This window comes from Nannospalax galili, unplaced genomic scaffold (genome assembly GCF_000622305.1).
Source record: "Nannospalax galili isolate Female #2095 unplaced genomic scaffold, S.galili_v1.0 scaffold557, whole genome shotgun sequence".
Taxonomy (NCBI): Eukaryota; Metazoa; Chordata; class Mammalia; order Rodentia; family Spalacidae; genus Nannospalax; species Nannospalax galili.
The window spans coordinates 979,426-987,693 of NW_008340356.1; the positions used below are offsets into that span (position 1 = coordinate 979,426).

Consider the following 8,268-nt stretch of genomic DNA (forward strand, 5'->3'; position numbering starts at 1 on the left):
TTCAAATATTTCTTAAAACCCTCCTCTTGTGCTGGGCTCTCACCAGCTTTCTGTATCTACAGCAAGTTTAACGCTTACTTTCCTCCACTGCAAATGACTAATTCTCTAGGGTAAAAGGTTGTCCTAGAGTAGATTACAACTATCTGCCTTCTGCTCAGGCTGTTTAGAACCCTAACACTCCCAGCACCCTTTCCCAGGCCACACAAGTGGTACTGGGCAAGGTATTCCTATTCTGAAAACATAAATCAAAAATATGCCCACCCAAGGAATGGAAAAAGGATGATGAGACTAACTAGAGAAGAATTATTATAGAATGGGAGATAAGATAGACTAAAAAAACAAAATAGTAAAGCAGATAGATTTCTCCATTTCTACTACAAACCCAGTGGAGATTTTTTTTCCCAAGAGCAGAAACATGAGACAGGCTCTATGAGTCAGCAATCAAAAGTGTATGTATTTAATATGTATTTAAAAGGGACAAGCGTAATCACTAAATATGATTAAGCAATACAATCTTTAGTATTCATGTGTCAAAGTCATCTAGATTATTGCCAAGTTTCAAGAAAATTCAATTGTGCTAAGTACACAAAAATAGATGATACTCATACTTTTTTTTTTTTAATTCAAGACAAAAAAAAAAGGGGAGGAGGAATGAGAGGAGAGAGAAAGGGAAGATGGGAAGGAAGGGGAAAGAGAAAACTTGGAAAGTTGCCATACTCTGAATAGTAAAAGGCATCTGTTTGTTCATCTTACAAAATAAAAAAATGCCTAGACTAACAACACATACTGCTTTGTCTTTAAATCTAACATATGTTCCCCCCGCCCCTTTTTTTTAACTCAAGAAATTTAAGACTCACATTTGAAATAATCTTTTAGGACAAGGGGGTGTGGCTCAGTGGTAAAGTACATGCTCAAGGTTTAATCCCTGGCATCAAAATAAGTAGTTTACCTGAAAAAAATTCAAATACAGTATTTTGAATCTATCAAAGTATATATTCAAGCATATTCTGCCATCAAACCCACAAAATACCATGACTAGGAAAGCAAAGGCCCAGAATGACTCTACAGCAATAATAATAATGACAGTAAAGTTAAGAAAGTCTTTCCTACTATGATTCTTATGGGAAAACAATGAACATGGTAAACAGTTTGCTGGTCAACTAATTCCCCCAAATTTCAAAATAGAAATAACTTTAATGAGGAAGTGATATTTGTAAAAGAAAAAAATTAAAATTAATTGGACTTCTTCCATTAGCCAGATTTTTCATTCTCTAACCCTTAAGCTTCAATTTCAAGTTCAACTCCAAGAAGGCATTCAGGTCCAAGTTTCAAAGGACTTACTTTTTCAAGTACAATTCTCATTAGTTGATGAATCTAGTTCACAGAAACCAATGTCTTAAAATATTAAAAAAAAAAAAAAAGCCAGGTGTGGTGGTACATGCCTTCAGTCCCAGCACTTGGGAGCCAGTGGCCAGCAAATCTCTGTGAGTTTAAGACCAGCCTGGTCTACAGAGTGCATTCCAGGCCAGCTGTAGCTACACGGAGACCCTGTCTCAAAAAAAGATCAAACAAAAACAACAAAACCCCGAATTATCCTCATTAATAGCTCTAGGTTGTTTCCTATGTGATTAGCACGTGCTTAACAGCTTTAAACTGATATGAAATTTAGAAGAGCTAGCTTTAATCTACAAATCATGTTTTGTTATGTAAAATGGAGTATTCGACAGACACAGTCACGTTACCCATACCGAAACCACTCAATTACATAAGGTCTTCTCATAGATCACTGGTTTGACGTCAAAAGTGCAAGAAAAATCAATCCAATGATACTACCTGCTCCAAGAGAACATTTTCACCTACGGACAAAGTTCTACTCCAGGGGAGTGTCAGGCTAAGGTAAGCGCAGGTCAGCTACATCTTCTACCACCTGCATAGAGAGCACCATAGTATAGTTGGCAAACAGTGCAGACTCTCACTCTCAAGTCTAACTGGTAGGATTTCGATTCTACCCATGACTCTCAATTGCTCTGTGATTTGGGAAAAATTAATTTTTGCTTCAGTTTCTTCATCTGTGCACAAAGGTGTTACATCTGTAAGCATTTAACTGGAATTCATACAACCTTATATAGTACACAGTAAGAATTCTTTTAACTTCACAAATTAAGGAAGAATAATCAGAGTGGGGAGGAGTTTTTAAAAGGTATTTAAAAGGAAAAACAGGTCTGGAGAGATGGCTCAGTGGTTAAGAACACTGGTTGTTCTTGTAGAAGACCCAGGTTCGAATCCCAGCACCCACACGGCAGCTAACGACTATCTGTAACTCCAGTTCCAGGGGATCTGAGGGCCTCTTCTATTCTCTGTGGGCACTGCAGGACACGAGTGTACTTACCTACATGGAGGCAATACATGCATACACATAAAATAAAAATAATAAAATTTAAAAAAAGGAAAAAAAAGTAACTATAATAGGAAAACCAGCAGCTAATATTTGTTTGAGCTCCTACTGTGTGCTAGACCCTGTGCTAACCTTTTACTTTTTCTTCTTATTTTTTGTTGTTATTGCTGTTGAGGTAGGATCTCCCTATGTGGCCCCAGGCTGGCCTGGAACTTTTGAGATTCTATTTCTTTTTGTTGTTGTTGTAATCTATTATTATTATTTACTATTACTATTATTTATTATTATTATTATTATTTTGTTCTTTTTGAAACAGGGTTTCCCTGTAGTCCCAGCTGGCCTGGAACTTACTATGTAGACCAGGCTGACCTTGAACTCACAAAGATCCGCCTACCTCTGCCTCCCAAGTGCTGGGACTACAGGTGTATGTGTACAAGTGTGTTGCCTGCATGTATGTAAGTGCACCTGTACTGTACAATGCCCTGGGGGGTTAAAAGAGGGCACTGAATCCCCTGGAACTGGAATTAAGGACAGTTGTTAGCCACCATGTGGGTGCTGGGATCTGAACCTGGGTCCTCTGGAAGGGCAGCCAGTGCTCTTCACTACTGAGATTCTTCCAGCCCTGAGATTCTCCTATTTCAGCTGCTAAGTACTGGATCCACAGGCAGAGCAACACCTTGATAGCTCCATTTATGTATTAATAACCCTGCAAAGTGGTCTCATTGGGTCTATCTTACAGAAGAGGAAACCAAGCCTCAGAGTAGAGTCTGCACTCACCAAAAAGTGCAGAGCCAGGACTGAAGGCACGGGGCTCGGTTTCAAGGCCTATAGTCTTTCTACGTATACACAATCTTCATGTGAAAGTGCAAACAAAGCTTATGAATGTGTATTGAGCCCAGCACTCAGGAGGCAGAGGCAGGCGTATCTCTGTGAGTTCAAGGCCAGCCTGGTCTACATAGTGAGTTCCAGGACAGCTGGGCTGCAAGGAGACCCTGTCTCAAAAAGACAAAGGGCACTGGAGAGTACCACTGTCTCACCTATTCTGATGGAAAAGGTAGGGAATGACCTTCCCTTCTCTAAAGTAGACCATGGGCATTCTACCTATGAACCTATTCTATTAAACACTAGCTCCCAATATAATTCCAAGACTAACACGGGGACAGGGAAGGAACATCTAGTTAGGGCCTTGCTGGGGGAGGGAGGGGATAGTTGATTTTAAGACAAGTAGTAAAACAAGAAGGAAAGTATAGTTACAGTCCTGCCATAGTCGGTTTTTCAAACAGATAGATAGCAATCTACAGGTTTGAATAAAGAGGTAGAAGATCTAGGGGTGCTGAAAGTCATGGTCTCCTTTTCCAATGGAAAGTCTTGACATAAAAAATATGAACACACATAGTTTATGGGCCAGAAAATATACGGAACTATGTGCAATTTCAAGTACTAGGCTAAAACAAAACCTTCAGTGTATTTTTTTAAATTATAATCTGCAGTTTAGAATAATTACTATTCATCGTTTAGTTTCCTGCATAATGAACGACAGCTACAATCATCTGAAAGCTGGGTACATCCTACAACTGCTGACCGTGAGAACACTGCTGAGGGGGGATCTCTGAATGCGGACACTGTATAGTGACGAGGTATTGCCGAGAAAACAGAAGTACAACCGTAAGTCAGACGATAAATCAGAACGTGCATCTGTAAGATTCCAAATCATTTTGCATAAGTTTTCCTCACAGGTTTATTTTTTTAAGACGGGCTCTCACATTTTAGGCCAGGCTAGCTTGGAACTCACAGCAATCCTCTAGTCTCGGCTTCCAAGTGCTCACATTACAGGCAGGCACCACCACACTCAATCCTCACAGGGTTTTAGGGGTTTTAAAAATATTTTATTATTTTTATGTGTATGAGTGTATTGCCTGCATGTGTATAAGTGCACCCATGTGTGCAGTCTCCATGGAGGTCAGAAGAAAGCTTCAGATCCCCTGGAACTGGAGTTACAGATCGGTGTTAGCCACCATGTGGGTGCTGGGAATGGAACCTGGGTCCTCTGCAAGAGCAGTCAGTGCTCTTAACCACTGAGCCATCTCTCCAGCCCTTCCTCACAGGTTTTTAAGTGTTCCATTCATAGAAATTTAAAGAATTTTCTTCTTGTCAATCAGAATTGTTAGATTATTCAAAGGATGGCTGCCACTGTAAGTGCAATGTCTTGATTCTAGAACAAAAATTGACTACTGAAAAGATATTTTTGCTAATTTCTGATTACCTATGGTAACAGCATAGAAGCAACTTCCTTAAAAATTTACTTTTGTTGGTCATATTTCAATTGATTGTCCCAAACTTATTGCTTGACCAATAACTAAATAATAACAAACAATTAAAATAGCTAACTTTACTCTCTAAGCTGGGTGTGGTGGTGTATAACCCTAGCCACTTTGGAAGCTAACACAGGAGGATCACTTGGGCCTAAGAGTTAGAGACCAGGGCTGGAGCGATGACTCAGCAGTTAAGAGCACCGCTGCTCTTGCAAAGAACCTAGGTTTGATCCCCAGCACCCACGTGGTGGCTATCCAGAATGTAATTCCAGTTCAGTTCCAGGGAATCTGATGCCCTCTTCTGACCTCCACAGGCACTGCATGGCATGGGTATGCTTATATACATGCAAGCAATACACTCATACACATTAAAAAATTATTTTAAAAATAAGTCAGCCGTGGTGGTGAACGCCTGTGGTCCCAGCACATGGGAGGCAGAGGCAGGCGGATCTCTGTGAGTTCAAGGCCAGCCTGGTCTACATCATGAATTCCAGGACAGCTGGGGTTACAGGGAGACCCTGCTTCAAAAAGACAAAAAAATTAAAAATTAAAATTAAAAATAAATAATAATAGTTACAAGTAGTAGAAATTAAAAAAAAAAAACCCAAAGAATTAAATGATATTTTTTAAGTTTCATAGGTAACTTATGATGGTTAGCATTCAACAATCAATTAAACTATAATTTCATACAGAGAACAAAATGATCCTTGAAAAATAAAATTTGATTTTAAGATTCCTTACCAACTCAAACCCTAACAGAAGTATAAATAAACACTCTTAAGTGTTTCCTTATTTTTTCTTTTTGACTCAGGGTCTCATGTATCTCAGGCTGCTCTTGAACTCTTAGTTAAGGATGACCTTAACCTTCTGATCCTCCCGCTACCATGGTCTGTTTGTGGGGTCCTGGGGCAGAACCCAGGGCTTTGTTCATGTCAAGCAAGCACTCTACCAACTGAGCTACATCACTAAGCCCTTAAGCATTTAATAAAATTAAGTATATGAACTTAGCAGGGTTGGTGAGGAGTAAAAAAGTTTAATTCGATATAATTCTTTATAAAATTACTATTCAAGAGTAAAGCTCTTAAAATTTTACAATGCCAACCAGCAGCCTAATCACCTTCAGTGATTAAATATCAATTATATATTTAAAATTTCACAAAAAGCAATGAAAGATTATTTTAGAGGTGCTTTTCCCTTACTTTTGCTTGGCTAACAGGCACACTTCTAAGCAGTGAGGTAAACCAGTCACCTAACTATTCAATAACTTGAGTCTGTCCACAAAGCAATTGAGTCCCATTTGGAACTACTCATCATCAAATGCCATGGCAAATACCACCACAGTCTGGGCACCACATAGTGAAATTTATATTATTGTTTTGTTGTTGTTTGTTTTGAGGCAGGATCTTACTGTATAACCCAAGCTGTCCTTGAAATCATTACATTGCCCAGGGTAGCTTCAAACTCCCACTTGTGGTCCTCTTGCCTCAGCCACTAGCTTGCTGGGATTACAGGCAAAAAACCCCAAAGCTCCACATACTGTAATTTAAAAAGAGGCTTTTTTGGGCTAGGGATGTAGCTCTGTGGTAGGGGGCTTGTCTATCAGGTGCAAGATCTCGAGCTGATTCCCAGCACCACAAAAGGTATGTGTAGAAGGGGCTTCCTCAGAGATTTTCTTTATGTACGGCCCAACTAAGAGGCCCGAATCAAAGAGTCACTTAAAATGAGTCCTGTTCTTTTACAACTTAAGAAAAAAAAATACCCAGGTGATTTTACTGCCAATGTTTTTCTTAATATACAACAAGTTAAGTTTTTCAATTGCGTACTTAATGTTTACAAGAGACCACTTTATATTTAACATGGAAATAACTTGGTTGCATTCAATATAAGAAGCTGGAGTGAAACTAATCAGATTCTACACCAGTAGTGGAATGGTCCTTGCTGGGTTTTTAGGGGGAAAGAAAGAACTGGCAGAGGAATCAAGTACAGAGCCAGTGACAGAATGTGTAATCCCTGCTCTGCTGTGCACTAGCTCTTTCCTTTGCTCAAATCACTGAGAACTACCAAGTCAACATTGCCAGACATGCTGAAAAGAGGTAGCAATATCTCCTACTTCACAAGCAGGAGTACATAGTTAAAAGCTGTCAAGACCAGCATGCACTATGCTCTCAATAAATCTTAATTTCTTTTCTCTTTAAATGTTCAGTTTTCTGCATATAGTCATTAAACTACACACAAACCACCAGCACAAGGGCATTCACCAATCTAAGAAAAGGCTGTGTGTTTTACTAACCTTAGAATGGCTAGGGGAAAATGTTATATTAAATATTACCTAATCCAGAATTCAAAACTCTGTATGCATAAGTTACATGGAAAAGAAACTTTAATAAAGGTCTTGTCTTTTAAAAAACTGTCTTAACAGCACTTGGGAGGCAGGTAGATCTCTGTGACTTTGAGTCTATATAGCAAGTTCCAAGTCAGCCAGAGCTACATGTCTTAAACTGGGCATCCTGGCACATGCCTTTAATCCCAGCACTCAGGAGGCAGAGGCAGGTGCATCTTTTTGAATTCCTGGCTAGCTGGGGCTGCATACATACCGAGACTCACAAACAAAAGAAAACAATACAAAATTAAAAAATGATTATCTATGTTGTAATAGGGTTCTATGTGACAGAAGAGACACATAATACCATACTATTCAGAAATCTATTGATGGCTTCTCAGCTCTCTTGGAAATAAAAATCTGGCATTTTACAATGCTCACCAAGGCACAGCCTAACCGCTCATGTCATTTGACCCAATGGCCCCTCTCCATACACTCACACAGTCTGCAGCTCCCAGTCTCACTGTTCTTCAAACTCTCCTTCCAGCACATTTCTGAAAGGCTTATTCCCTCCACTCCCAGCTTGCTCAGAACTTATTTCATCCACAGTACAGACACTATTTTGTTACTTCTCACTTTTACTTCCACCAAGCTCCAGCACTCCTAATTTCCCTTCCCTCAACACTGTCTTTTCCTTAACTTCTAACACTTAAGGGTGAAAATGATATACTACATTTATTATTTGTCCTTCCATATAACCCTCATCAGACAACATTTCTGCCTGTTCAGTTACATACACACCCTCAGTGCTTAGAACAAAGTCAGGTACATTGCAGTTTAATGAACATCAACATGAATCAGGCCCTACTCAACTTTTCCTGCGGATATATAAAAGATGTGCAACAAGTTCTAAAGAACCAGGGACAGACTTACATGCTGAATTTTTAGGGTCTGATATCTGCAGAAAATATAATCATAAATGTCAAGGTCCATACATTTTAAAGTCACTAAAAAGAGCAATTAGCAATTAACATCATTAACCACCCAGAAAGACATAAGACATCCCAAATTCTGGGAAAATGATAGACCAGAAGAAAATAGTAACAGTTTTTTAACAATCCTACAAACTTGAATCTCAAAACCTTCTTAAACCTCAATTTCTACTTCTATAAAAGGGGAGGAGGTGAATTAGAAGATCTGGGAACAATGTATGTCTAAAAACTTCTGATGATTTATAAAAA

At 39.1% G+C, this 8,268-nt stretch overlaps 1 protein-coding gene across 2 annotated transcripts in view; it reads right to left on the reverse strand.

Annotated features, from left to right (window-relative positions):
• The window catches only part of Dcun1d1 (defective in cullin neddylation 1 domain containing 1), a 50,270-nt gene that overhangs the window by 40,498 nt on the left and 1,504 nt on the right, over window positions 1-8,268 (reverse strand). Inside the window, exon 1 of one of the 2 annotated variants that reach the window (XM_017798744.2) lies at window positions 858-879. The exons of the other annotated variant lie outside the window; for it this stretch is intronic. The gene's annotated coding sequence lies outside the window, so the exon portion shown is untranslated. Of the gene's footprint in view, window positions 1-857; window positions 880-8,268 lie in introns of those variants that run through there. 2 annotated transcript variants of the gene reach the window in all.